This window comes from Microtus oregoni, unplaced genomic scaffold (genome assembly GCF_018167655.1).
Source record: "Microtus oregoni isolate MIOR12 unplaced genomic scaffold, Mior012 000022F_ref0000154, whole genome shotgun sequence".
NCBI classification, from domain to species: Eukaryota; Metazoa; Chordata; class Mammalia; order Rodentia; family Cricetidae; genus Microtus; species Microtus oregoni.
Window position 1 is genome coordinate 32,560,862 of NW_024543081.1, and position 14,773 is coordinate 32,575,634.

The window sequence follows — 14,773 nt, forward strand, 5'->3', positions numbered from 1 at the left end:
GTGTGGTTATCCAACTTGGAATATGTTTCATAGAAGCACCCGTTTTTATCCCTGAGGTCTCTGCTTAGTCTTCTGGGCCTAGGAAATGACAGACAGCACATGACCCCCATGGTGCTAGTCTCTGTGTATTGTTTATTAAACCAGTGACATCAGCCATTTCATCAGAAAACATCATTTTTAAGATTACACCAAATTTATGTCTCAAGAGCTAAAACGTTGCCAGATCTTTCTTACCTGAAAGTCATTGGGGGAAAGAACGAGACTTGGGTTGAGATCCCTATGATTGAGATGGGACCCTCACTTTAGGAAAAAAAAAAAGAGCAAGAACGCTATGCTGCACAGCACTGAGGGGGGTAGAGAAGAAAGCTATGGTGCACAGCACTGAGGGGGGTAGAGAAGAAAGCTATGGTGCACAGCACTGAGGGGGTAGAGAAGAAAGCTATGGTGCACAGCACTGAGGGTGGATAAGAGAGAAGAAAGCTATGGTGCACAGCACTGAGGGTGGGTAAGAGAGAAGAAGGCTATGGTGCACAGCACTGAGGGTGGGTAAGAGAGAAGAAGGCTATGGTGCACAGCACTGAGGGTGGGTAAGAGAGAAGAAGGCTATGGTGCACAGCACTGAGGGTGGGTAAGAGAGAAGAAGGCTATGGTGCACAGCACTGAGGGTGGGTAAGAGAGAAGAAAGCTATGGTGCACAGCACTGAGGGGGTAGAGAAGAAAGCTATGGTGCACAGCACTGAGGGTGGGTAAGAGAGAAGAAGGCTATGGTGCACAGCACTGAGGGGGTAGAGAAGAAAGCTATGGTGCACAGCACTGAGGGTGGGTAAGAGAGAAGAAAGCTATGGTGCACAGCACTGAGGGTGGGTAAGAGAGAAGAAAGCTATGGTGCACAGCACTGAGGGTGGGTAAGAGAGAAGAAGGCTATGGTGCACAGCACTGAGGGGGTAGAGAAGAAAGCTATGGTGCACAGCACTGAGGGTGGGTAAGAGAGAAGAAGGCTATGGTGCACAGCACTGAGGGTGGGTAAGAGAGAAGAAAGCTATGGTGCACAGCACTGAAGGTGGGTAAGAGAGAAGAAAGCTATGGTGCACAGCACTGAGGGTGGGTAAGAGAGAAGAAAGCTATGGTGCACAGCACTGAAGGTGGGTAAGAGAGAAGAAGGCTATGGTGCACAGCACTGAAGGTGGGTAAGAGAGAAGAAAGCTATGGTGCACAGCACTGAGGCTGGGTAAGAGAGAAGAAGGCTATGGTGCACAGCACTGAGGGGGTAGAGAAGAAAGCTATGGTGCACAGCACTGAGGCTGGGTAGGAAAGAAGCACTAAGGCAGGACATCTGAGTGTGAAGCCACCCTGGCAAGATCCCGTCTCAGAGAAAACAAACTGGTTACCGTGATCCTCGACCCAAGCACTCAGGCAGCTGGAGCAGGAGAGTGACAGCAGATCAAACCTGATGTGAAAATCTGAACAAAGAAACAAAAAGACAGCAAGTCATAGTTGAGAGCCCTATGTACTCACAGGGTGAAGCTATATATAAAGCAATATATAAAGTAGTCTATGGGCTAATAGTGAGGAAAAAAGTATCACATTTTCGCTCATATTCAGAAGCTAGATTGAACAGTGTGTGTGTGTGTGTGTCTGTGTGTGTGTGCACACGCATGCGCACACACACATGCATGTTGAAAACAGAAGGGGAACTATGGAGGAAAGAAGGTGAAAGAGTGAAGTAAGAACAAGGACAGATAATAGAGGGTAAATAAGTCCATATATGTATATGTGCATGTATATACATATATCTATGTATTATGCAGATTGTATATATAAAATGTCATAATGAGACCTACTATTTGTATGCTAACCAAAAAATTTAAAAAACCAATATTCTGCAACTAGGTGTACATTAAAAAACAATGACATATAATGCGCTTATAGAATCAGCTTTTCTGCACCTGTCCTCATACACAAAACGGGGTGAAAGTAGCATGTACTCACAGGATAGTTGGGGGAATGGGAAAAGCACCTAGCCAGGCACGGTACACACACCTTTAATCCAGGTACTGAGAAGCAGAGGCCTGCAGATTTCTGTGAATTCAAGGACAGTCTGGTCTATATGGTGAGCTCTAGGACAGTCAGAGCTATATAGAGATACTCTGTCTCAAACAACAACAACAACACACACACACAACAGAGCAGGAGGGGAGGGAGGCAAGCAGGTAGGCACCTAACATAGTAAACTGAAAAGTCAATTAATACTGCAGTCATTCACTTTAGTGTTGGGGTGGTGAGGCACTAGTCTAAGTATGATGCTTGATCCTAGTGTCTGCTAACTAGGGTCTGTCTCTGGGCCACATTTTTGAGAGGAGGAAGTTGAGGCACAGGGAGCATGCACAACTCATTCAGAAGCACACAGTAGAAGTGAGATCCATTCAGACTGAGGCCCTGTGAGCCCAGGATTCACACCCCTGCGGGCTGGAGGGGGAAGCACAGACAGTCTTGCTGGGTCCTCCTGGGAATGCAAAGGCACAACCGCTTTTTCCAAAACAGAGACTGATAAAACATTATCCTAAAATAACTCACAACTCAGCAATCTGGCTCTGGACTTTAAAAACATTCACAGGAGTTTTTCAATCCAAATTCAAATTAGAAAAGGGCGTAATTCATTCAAGGGTCCTGAACATGTCATGTGACAAGGGGCCAATCCTGTCACATTGATTCTCCAACCTTACACCCTGCTCTTCTTAGATCAAGGCCTGCCCTTCATCCAGGCTGCTGTTCAGAACTGAATGCCACACCCTTCAGAGGTGAATTTCTGGTCCTAAAAGTGAGACCTGGATCACGGAGCTTACCCATGGTATTTACATAACCACCACCAACCACTCCCCACCCCACCCCAACCCTGGCCCCAAAAGAATGCTAGTCTGTAGCTGCTCCTTTGTAGGCTTGTGGCTGGAAAGGAAAATGTGGACAACAGCCCCATCTGCCTGCAAAATGGAAGCTCTCTTTGAAAGGCAGCCAACATCCCTAGCCATATCACACAAAAACATCTATTTATATTAAACCATCAGAATCAGGCTGCCCTGAAATGTCAAGTAGCGGCTGAAAGAGGCAGATGCCATGTGGCTGCTGGAGGCAGACACCATGTAGCTGCCCAAGAAGTAACAAACCACAAGCCTTGTGATAAAAATATAAAATAATAGAAATACATTAATTTAATGTGTAAGAGCTAGCTAGAAATATACCTGAGACATTGGCCAAGCAGTGTTGTAATTAATATAGTTTCTGTGTGATTATTTGGGTCTGTGAGGCCAGGAAACTAAAGCACAGTCTCCATTTACAAAATGGCACTGGTGGCGCACGCCTTTAATCCCAGCACTTGGGAGGCAGAGGCAGGCAGATCTCTGTGAGTTCGAGACCAGCCTGGTCTACAAGAGCTAGTTCCAGGACAGGCTCCAAAACCACAGAGAAACCCTGTCTCGAAAAACCAAAAAAAAAAAAAAAAAAAAAAAAATGGCACTGACATGGGCCAACTATATCTACATAAAACCTGAGAGAGCTTGGAAAGGAATTCTAGACACAAAAGAACAGAGTTAACAAAGCCATCCCACTAAAATCAGGAACACGACAAGGATGTTCACTCTCTCCATACCTCTTCAATATAGTGCTTGAAGTTCTAGCAGTAGCAATAAGACAACATAAGGAGATCAGGGGGATTCGTATTGGAAAGGAAGAAGTTAAGCTTTCGGCTTTTGTTATTTACAGATGATATGATAGTATACATAAGCGACCCCAAAAATTCTACCAAAGAACTCATACAGCTGATAAACACCTTTAGTAATGTGGCAGGATACAAGATCAACTCCAAAAAATCAGTTGCCTTCCTATACACTAAGGATAAGGAAGCAGAGAGGGAAATCAGAGAAGCATCACCTTTCACGATAGCCACAAATAGCATAAAATATCTTGGGGTAACTCTGACCAAGGAAGTGAAAGATCTATTTGACAAGAACTATAAGTCTTTGAAGAAAGAAATTGAAGAAGACACCAGAAAATGGAAGGACCTCCCTTGCTCTTGGATTGGGAGGATCAACATAGTAAAAATGGCAATTCTACCAAAAGCAATCTATAGATTCAATGCAATCCCCATCAAAATTCTTCACAGATCTGGAGAAGACAATAATCAACTTTATATGGAAAAACAAAAAACCCAGGATAGCCAAAACAATCTTATACAATAAAGGATTGTCTGGAGGCATTACCATCCCTGACTTCAAACTCTATTACAGAGCTACAGTATTGAAAACAGCTTGGTATTGGCATAAAAACAGAGAAGTCGACCAATGGAATCGAATAGATGACCCTGACTTTAACCCACAAACCTATGAACACCTGATTTTCGATAAAGGAGCTAAAAGTATACAATGGAAAAAAGAGAGCATCTTCAACAAATTGTGCTGGCACAACTGGATGTCAATCTGTAGAAGAATGAAAATAGATCCATATCTATCACCATGCACAAAACTCAAGTCCAAATGGATTAAAAACCTCAATATCAGTCCAAACACACTGAACCTGATAGAAGAGAAAGTGGGAAGTACTCTACAGCACATGGGCACAGGAGACCACTTCCTACGTATAACCCCAGCAGCACAGACACTAAGGGCATCGTTGAATAAATGGGACCTCCTGAGGCTGAGAAGCTTCTGTAAAGCAAAGGACACTGTCTCTAAGACAAAAAGGCAACCCACTTACTGGGAGAAGATTTTCACCAACCCAGCAACTGACAAAGGTCTGATCTCCAAAATATATAAAGAAATCAAGAAACTAGACCGTAAAAGGCTAATCAACCCAGTTATAAAATGGGGCATTGAGCTGAACAGAATTCTCAACAGAAGAACTTCAAATGGCCAAAAGACACTTAAGGTCATGCTCAACTTCCTTAGCGATCAGGGAAATGCAAATCAAGACAACTTTAAGATACCATCTTACACCTGTCAGAATGGCTAAAATAAAAAACACCAATGATAGCCTTTGCTGGAGAGATTGTGGAGAAAGGGGTACACTCACCCATTGCTGGTGGGAATGCAAACTTGTGCAACCACTCTGGAAAGCAGTATGGCGGTTTCTCAGGAAATTCGGGATCAACCTACCCCTGGATCCAGCAATACCACTCTTGGGAATATACCCAAGAGAGGCCCTATCATACAACAAAAGTATATGCTCAACTATGTTCATGGCAGCATTGTTTGTAATAGCCAGAACCTGGAAACAACCTAGATGCCCTTCAACGGAAGAATGGATGAAGAAAGTATGGAATACATACATATTAGAGTATTACTCAGCAGTAAAAAACAAGGACTTCTTGAATTTTGCATACAAATGGATGGAAATAGAAAACACTATCCTGAGTGAGGTAAGCCAGACCCAAAAAGAGGAACATGGGATGTACTCACTCATATTTGGTTTCTAGCCACAAATAAAGGACATTGAGCTTATAATTCATGTTCCTAGAGAAGCTAAATAAGGTGAATCCAAAGACAAACACATAGGCATCCTCAGGAATATTAACCTTCATCAGGCGATGAAAGGAGACAGAGACCCACACGGGAGCACCGGACAGAAATCTCAAGGTCCAAATCAGGAGCAGAAGGAGAGGGAGCACGAGCAAGGAACTCAGGACCACGAGGGGTGCACCCACACACTGAGACAATGGGGATGTTCTATCGGGATCTCACCAAGGCCAGCTGGCCTAGGTCTGAAAAAGCATGGGATAAATCCGGACTAGCTGAACATAGCGGACAATGAGGAATACTGAGAATTCAAGAACAATCGCAGTGGATTTTTGATCCAACTGCACGTACTGGCTTTGTGGGAGCCTAGGCAGTTTGAATGCTCACCTTACGAGACCTGGATAGAGGTGGGCAGTCCTTGGGCTTCCCACAGGTCAGGGAACCCTGATTGCTCTTCCAGCAGATGAGGGAGAGGGACTTGATCGGGGGAGGGGGAGGGAAATGGGAAGCGGTTGCAGGGAGGAGGCAGAAATCCTAAAGAAAGAAAGAGAGAGAGAGAGAGAGAGAGAGAGGACAGAGTTAAACACAACTTCATGATAGCAGCATTTTCTCAGGTGAGCTCTGTTTGCTAGAGGCATGCAGAGGCACAATTCCTTTAATTGTAGAAACTCTGGCTCTTTTGGAAGGTCCTGCACTTAAATGGAGTTTGTGAGCTGAGTGCTACTAGTTGCTTAATAGAGACATACACACGCTACACCCGTGGAGCTGGGGCAGTGAACATGGCTTGCAGAGATGGTAGACATACCTCCACCATGTTGAATGGGACAGAACCAACAGGCAGGGCCACAGAGTTGGTCCTAGCCATGGCCCCTGGTCAGAAAATGTTTACAGATATGCAATAAAGACAGATTCAGAAAAAAAAAAAGCCTCTGAATGGGACACAGTGTGTTTAAAAAATGTTCATAGACTTGGGAGAAAGAAGAAAAAGAGTATAGACAGTTATAAAAAGAAATAGTTTTAAAAAATAAAACCATCTTTGGGGCTGGAGAAATGGCTCAGTGGTTAAGAGCACTGCCTGCTCTTCCAAAGGTCCTGAGTTCAATTCCCGGCAACCACATGGTGGCTCACAACCATCTGTAATGAGATCTGATGCCCTCTTCTGGCCTGCAGGCATACAAGCAGACAGAATATTGTATACATAATAAATAAATAAACAAATATTAAAAAAAATAAATAAAACCATCTTTAAAGTGACAGTAAAAGTAATATAAAAGATTACAGACAGTCATAGATTAGAAGAGTAAAGAAAAATAAGCCATGTAAAGATGGGATATACACAGAGTCTGGATTATGTATATTATTGTGTTCTCTTTGAGTTTTTTGACTGTAAATAAGCTAAGTACAGAGAAACATTTCATTGTAAGGGCCGCTTAGCTAATACAACAAATATATATTGAGTCTAAGGATATGCTGCTTTGGAAAAAAGATTTTGCTTTTGTTTCCACAGAATATGAAAATTTGTGGATTGCTTCCAGGCTAATGTGGTTTGATGGAACAACTCCCCCCCGCAAAGGTCTCTGTGACCCCTAAAAATACTTGGCCCAACAAACAGCAGAAAGTAGTTTGGAGAAAACCCTGCCCAAATTTCCAAAATGATTGTTTATAAATGTTTGTTTTCATTTAAAGGGGGATATGATGTAGAGATGAATACTTTGCATTGGTGTGGATCTTGGTCTATTGATAAAGATTTAAGGTTAATTTGCTACACTGTGCATATGCATTTCTGCTCATTTAAGATTCTGTGTTTGTGCAGCTCATTTAAAAATGTTATAGTTAAGAAATACAGATTGAATAGTCACCTGTAATATACAGAGATATATTAGATAGATAATCTTCAACACTTCAAAGACCTATGGCATAAGGCATTTAAAATGTTTTAAGACTTTTCTTTTTTTTAAAAGATTTATTTATTTATTATATATACAGTATTCTCAGTATTCTGTCTACAGGCCAGAAAAGGGAGCCAGATCTCATTACAGATGGTTGTGAGCCACCATGTGGTTGCTGGGAATTGAACTCAGAACTTTTGGAAGAGCAGGCAGTGCTCCTAACCGCTGAGCCATCTCTCCAGCCCAAGACTTTTCTTGACAATGAGACATGTCTGCTTCTGACAGCACCAATTACTTCAGAGAGGTTGATGGGCATTGAAGAAACTTGTTATGGAATTTGCCTTCAATGTGACAAGGCTAGCCATTTAGACAAGAAACTGCTCTTGCCTGGACTACTTGATGGTATGCTGTATGAACTGGACATGTAGGACCCACAGAAAAGTGACTACAGAATTTTCCAAAAGATGGGATGATCCTTCAGAGTTCCTGCTTCACAGAGAAAACTACTAGACATTCTGCATGACACAGAAGAAAGCAACTGATGAACTTTGCCATTACAAGGCAGAACAGATCTTCAAATTTCCTACTTCGTGGAAAAGTCTACTGGATACTATGTGCCTGCATGCTGAAGATGGTTGCCACAACATTACGGAAGAACTCTGGGTGACTGTCCAGGCAGCAAGATGTCTCTGTCAGTTCTAGAACTTTGGAAGTTGCTTACAATGCACTTCCTGTTTACTTAGATAATAGTATATTCTTATGGGGTCTTTGAAAAGTTGGAGACAGATAGTTATAGTTTTCCTTAGTTATAATAAAGGATAAATTAAATATGAAACTTTAGACTCACAAAGATAAAGTAGATGATAATATATTTTCTTTAATTTTGCCAGATACAAATAAACTAAATATTGTAAGTATAATTCTTGCTTGATATCTGTTTTGTTACATGTAATTTTACTATGTTAAAGTTAAAACCTTACTTTGTATTTAGATAGAAAAGGTGAGATTATGTGGGATGTCTTTCTGCATGTGTGTTTCTTTTATTAGTTAATGAATAAAGCTGCTTTGGTCTACAGTAGGGCAGAATATAGCTAGGCTGGAAGAGATATAGAGAGTAGGCAGAATCGGGGAAATGCCATGTAGCTGCCAAAGGAGATAGATACCATGTAGCTGCCCAAGAAGCAAGAGGTAACAAATTGCAAGCCTTATGATAAAATATAAAATAATAAAAATTGGTTAATTTAAGATGTAAGAGTTAGCTAGAAATTTGCTTGAGACATTGGTCAGTGTTGTAATAAAAGAAAAAAAAAAAAAGACTCAGGCTGCCCTGACCAGAACATGCTATGGTCTCATAAATAGCACTATCCCATATAATTAACAGTTTGTTTGTTTGGTTTTGGTTGTTTTTTTTTGTTTGTTTGTTTGTTTGGTTGGTTGGTTTTTGAGACAGGGTTTCTCTATAGCTTTGGAGCCTATCCTGGAACTAGCTCTGTAGACCAGGTTGGCCTCGAACTCACAGAGATCCGCCTGTTTCTGTCTCTCCAGTGCTGGGATTGCCGGTGTGCACCACCATCACCGGGCCCCATGTTGGGTACCATTTGTAAACAGAGTCCATAGCCAGGCAGTAGTGGTGCACGCCTTTAATCCCAGCACTTGGGAGGCACAGATAGGTGGATCTCTGTGATTTCGAGGCCAGCCTGGTCTACAATATTAAAATTAATCAAGCAACATAAAGCCAACTACGATGATATAATAACGCAATGTTTTGACTAGTTTAATGTTTGGCACACAGAAAGTATCCCAGTAGTGTTAGCTCCCTTGTCTGGTGAACTTAAGGCAGCATACTGTATTCAGATGGAGACTGAGTCATCAGGCTGAGCTTGCCCTTGGAGCACAGTATCAGAGTCTGCTATGAACTCATCCAGAAGAAGTCAGCAAATATGTTCTTTCCAGTGGCAGTGCTGAGTTTATGGTTCAAGCACCATAAAATCGTGGTCTTATTTTCTTTTCCAAAATAGCTAGCTGCGCTCCCTGAGAGCAGCCCTAAATGACTGTAGTTCCTTAAATGCCCCAAAATTCTCTGGAGAAAAGGAATGTTTTTTTTAAAGTAGGTCCAGCTTTGAGAGGAAAAACATGAGGTTAAATGCTCTGAAGCTATGACAATGTAACTCATTTCCTGTTTTGCTCAACTGTCTAGACACAGATCTCATAAGCATTAGCTGTGAGTCCCATCATCAGGTTAAAAAGAGCAGGTTAAATATGAATGTGGCCACAGGAAAATTGCAGGTTTCTACCTTTGTTCAATGACTCCACTGAAGCAGGATTTTTTTTTTTTTTTTGCCTCCATTGCCACTTTTTCCATTAAGCCCTTTGAAGCTGTATTTCAGTGCAGGAATAAAGAATATATTTGCCCCTTGATAATGTTAATGTAGTTTTTTTAAAGATTTATTTATTATGTATACAACATTCTGCCTCCATGTATGCCCACACACCAGAGGAGGGCGCCAGATCTCATTACAGATGGTTGTGAGCCACCATGTGGTTGCTGGGAATTGAACTCAGGACTTCTGGAAGAGCAGACAGTGCTCTTAATCACTGAGCCATCTCTCCAGCCCCATGTTAATGTAGTTTTTCCCACAGTTTTTATTTGGTTTTTTTGAGGGGACAAGGGTTGTTTTGGATACAGGGTCTCACTATGTAGCTCCAGCTGTCCTGGGACTCACTAGGTAGGCCAAACTGGCCTTGAACCTACAAGAGAGCCACACACCCACTCTGAAATTTCACCACTCTGATTGGTGAAACTGAAGGCATGAATTACCACATCTGGCCTTTCCCTAGATCTTCAAAGTCAATTCGATATAGCTTACAGCAGTTTTTCTCAGGAAGGACTCCTAAGTTCAATTCCCAGCAACCACATGGTGGCTCACTATTACTTCTAGTGGGATCTGATGCCTTCTTCTGGCATAAAGGTATACATGCACATAGAGCACTCATGCAAGTCATATATATATATATATATATATATATATATATATATATATATATGAAAGACTCTTAATCTCAGGGTTGTTGGTTTAGACCCATGTTGGGTACCATTTGTAAACAGAGTCCATAGCTGGGCAGTGGTGGTACATGCCTTTAATCCCAGCACTTGGGAGACAGAGATAGGCAGATCTCTGTGAGTTCAAAGCCAGCCTGGTCTACAAAGCAAGTTTCAGGACAGCCAAGGCTACACAAAGAAACCCTGTTGAAGAAGAAAAGAAAAAGGAAGAAGATAATGAGCTTGGAGATACTGGGAGACAATTGACCACACTCCATCTGCTGTATGAGTACTGAACTTCATAGTCATGATAATACTGTCATTAGGAAGGATGTCTATAATATCCTGTACATGAAGTTTCATGATGTCTGTAAGCCACTTTCAGTTTGCTCAGGGGGAAACAAAGAGTTTCCGACTAAGAGCAAGAGAGCTCTTCCCTGCCAAGAGAAGTTTCACCTCTCCAGAGTTCTCATTTCTAGGCCAGATGCTCCCCCTTGTGTACCAAAAGAGCAAAACGCATTCACCAAAATGGACCTCAAAACCAGACTTCACAGTGAGAAAGCAAGGCTCAGAGACTTTCAGAGAAGATGACCAAAGTGGCACACCTATGCCAGGCACGAGACTGACATAGAGCTCCTAAAAGGCCCTGTAGACAGAGGTACTAGAACAATCTTTCAATCTCCCATTTAGTCTCTCACCCTGATAACAATCTCGTGCGTTTCCCAGGATCTCCTGGAGTACCTTTTGTTCTAAGGAAAACTCTGCTTTGCTCTTTGAGGACAGGTCTCTGTAGCCCAGTTGACACTGAGTTCTTGCTGCCTCAGCCTCCTGAGTGCTGGGAGTAGAGGCAGGAGCCACCACCATGCTCTGCTTCTATGGCAGAGGCTCTTGTGAACTCCTGGATGGGACCTCATCACCACAAGTCCAGGCCACTAGTGTTTTCAGCCCCTCCCCACATCCTCCAGAGAAAGACGACTGAAAATGGAGAAAATCTGTATCTCATAACAAAGCCTTCATTAAAAAAAAAAACCCAGCCAGGTGGTGATGGTGCACACCTTTAATCCCAGCCCTTGGGAGGCAGAGGCAGGTGGATCTATGTGAGTTCAAAGCCGGCCTGGTCTACAAAGCAAGTTCCAGAACAGCCAGAGGCATGACAGAGAAGCCCTGTCTTGAAAATCCAAAAATAAAAATCCCTGCACTGTTGGGTTCACAGAGCCCCTGGACTAATGGGTGTGTGTGTGTGTGTGTGTGTGTGTGTATTGGGAGGTTGGCACAGTCCAAGAACTACTGAGCATGACTGACAACCGTGGCAATCTCCTAACACCTTGGACATTTTATGTTCATGAAATGGTGATTCTTCTGTAAAACCAAGCAGATTCAGACCCCTAAGGTGAGCAGCTCATGACTGAATGCCCAGAGGTAAAACCTCCCTTCCTAGGGACCATTCCCAATCCCGCCCTGTAGGGCTTCCCCTGGGCCATCCATTTTCATCCTACCTTACCTACCTTTCCACCCGCCACTCAGCTCCAGCCAATGTTCAATACATCCCTAAATTCCATGAACCACCCTAGCAAACTTATCAGACTCAAGAAGAAGTCATAGGAACCTCAACTTACAGCAGGCAGGTCAGAAGGGCGAAGGGTATATAACAACCTACTACTTGTGATTGGCATTTGAAGTAGTGCGTAGGGTACAGGTGAGACCTTAACCCATGGGATCTGACTCAAACAACAGGTGCTGACAAACTGAATTCTTAGACACCCACTTAAGTCACTGTCTGACATGTAAGAAGTCCCTGCACACCCAGTATCAGAGCTGTAGTATTTACATTCAACTCAAAAAAAAAAAAAGATCATCTGCAACAGCCATCCGTGGAAAAGGAAAAAAAAAAACTCAATAAAAGGCTAATTCAGAGTCCAATTTCTCATTCTATGGATGTAAAATGTCCCTATTGCTACACGGTTACCAGTTTTCAGTCACGTGCAGGGGGCTTTCCGTGTAGGTTACTCAACAGCATTGCGCCAGACCGCAGGAGGAAAGGTCAGATTCACGGGTTGTTTGTCTACAAGCTACATGAGTTCCTGAATCTGTATTTTTCTCACAGACAGCCTAAAGTCCAGTTACTTTGCCAAGACAATGTGATGTTTAGTTTTGTAAGGTATGTGACAGTGACCTCCTATTATCAGTGCTCAATATTTATTTATGGAAAAAAACAGTAATAACCCTGAAGTATGGTGTGGCATTAACAGTAGGGAAGAGTCTGATTGTCCTATCTGGCTTATCTGCTATCCAGGTTCCTTCTCTGTATGAGCTCAGGACCTTCTGAGCCTTTCTGTGCTGATAGGAACACACACTGTAGTAGTACACGGTCAGTGCCTTAGCTGTCCAAAGGTCTTACAGTGCGGCCAAGTCAGAACGGTCAGAACCAGTGACCAAGCTAGCAAAGGACTGACGGGGAAGCTCATGGGTAAGGTGTGAGCATACAGAGTCCTGAACAGATCCCTAGCATTGCATAATAGCAGGCATGGTAGTGCAAGACTAAATTCTCAGGACTATGTGGGGAGCTGAGGCCAACCTGGGTTACGGGAGAGCCTAAGAAACGACAACCAAAAAAAAAAAAAAAAAAAGTCACGCAAATAGCAGGAAAACAGAACAAGTGTGATGTGGCTTCTCCTACTTTTGGTTAGTGAAATTTGAACTGCAGAAAGTAGCTAAAATGCTTATGTTCGGGTCGGGCACACGGCTTCAGTCCACAAAGCAAGTTCCTTGACATTCAGGGATATACAGTGAGACCCAGTCTCAAAAAAGGGAGGACAAAATTTGTATTCATTTTTTAAAAAGTTTAAGTGGGTAAATGCATACATAAGAGAAGGGGATGTTTCTTTAACTTTGCTTTGGAGGGGGTATGCTGGGGTGTGTGTGTGTAGGGGTGTGCACCTGCCTATGGCAACACATGCAGAAGCCAGAGCTCAACACTTCCATAGTGTACCAGTTTCTTTTTTGAGACAGAGTTTCTGACTGAACCTGGAGTTAGCAGTTTCAGCCAGGCTAGGCAGCCCCTAGGATCCACCTGTCTGTGCACCCCCGATGCTAGGGTTGAAGACATGGTCCATCACACCCATCTTTCACATGGATGCTGGAGACTTGAACTCAAGCCCCCACTAAAGACATCTTTTGGGGGTTTTAAAGTCTTCTAGACTGCTGTCAAGCTTGCTGTGTAGACGACAGGAAGGACACTGAACTCTTGATACCCCTGCCTCCATCTCCTAATTGTTGAGTTATAAGGCATGTGCCACCAAGCAGCTGAAGCCAGGGTGAAGTTGGTTACAGAAGGTGAAGTAGAACTGAGGGACTGGAGAGAGCTCAGCAGTCAGGAGCACTCACTGGCCTTGCAGGGGTTCGATTCCCAGCCCCCACCTGATGGCTGGAACTCCAGTTCCAGGGGACCCGAGGCCCTCTTCTCATCTCTGCAGGCACAGCATGCATATGGTACACAGGCACGCTTGTAGGTAAAACACCCATACACTATATATATATATATATATATATATATATATATATATATATATATATATGGGTTTTTGTGAGTCACCACTTGTGTAGCTTTGGGTATGTTATTTTACGTTACTGTGCCTTGGTTTTCCAATCTCTAACAGAGAAAAAATGTTGTAGTCTGAGGATTAAATGAGTTCATGTACACCACAGTTTACAGGTAACCAACACCTATGAGGCTACTGGCAATTCCAAGTGTTTTATCTGGGCTGGAGAGATGGCTCCCTGGACCCATGCAAGCACGAGGATTCACTGACTAGCTTTAGAACAGAAGCTAGAGTTATCTGTGGAAGGATCCTCAATTGAAAAATTTCCTCCATAAGATCAGGCGGTAGGCAAGCCTAGAGGACATTTTCCTAATTAGTGATTAATGGGGGAGGGTCCAGCCCACTGTGGGTTGTCAGTCCTGGGTTCTATAAGAAAGCAGTTCGAGGGCTGGAGGGATGGCTCGGAGGTTAAAAGCACCAGCTACTCTTCCTGAAGACCTGAGTTCAGTTCGCAGCAAATCTTAAAAAAAAATTCTTTATTTGAAAAAAAAAAAAAAGGCTGGCTGAGCAAGCCAGTAATCAGTACCCTTCCATGGCCTCTGCAACAGCTCCTGCCTCCAGGCTCCTGCCCTGACTGCCTTCAATGACAAACTGTAATATGGAAGAGGCAGAAGTGAAATAGACTCTTTTCTCTCCAAATTGCTTTTGGTCATGGGGCTTCATCACAGCCAACAGAAACCATAGAACCAAGAGTCTGGACCCCAGAACCCACCTAAAAGCTTAGCAGGTGTAGCAGCTACC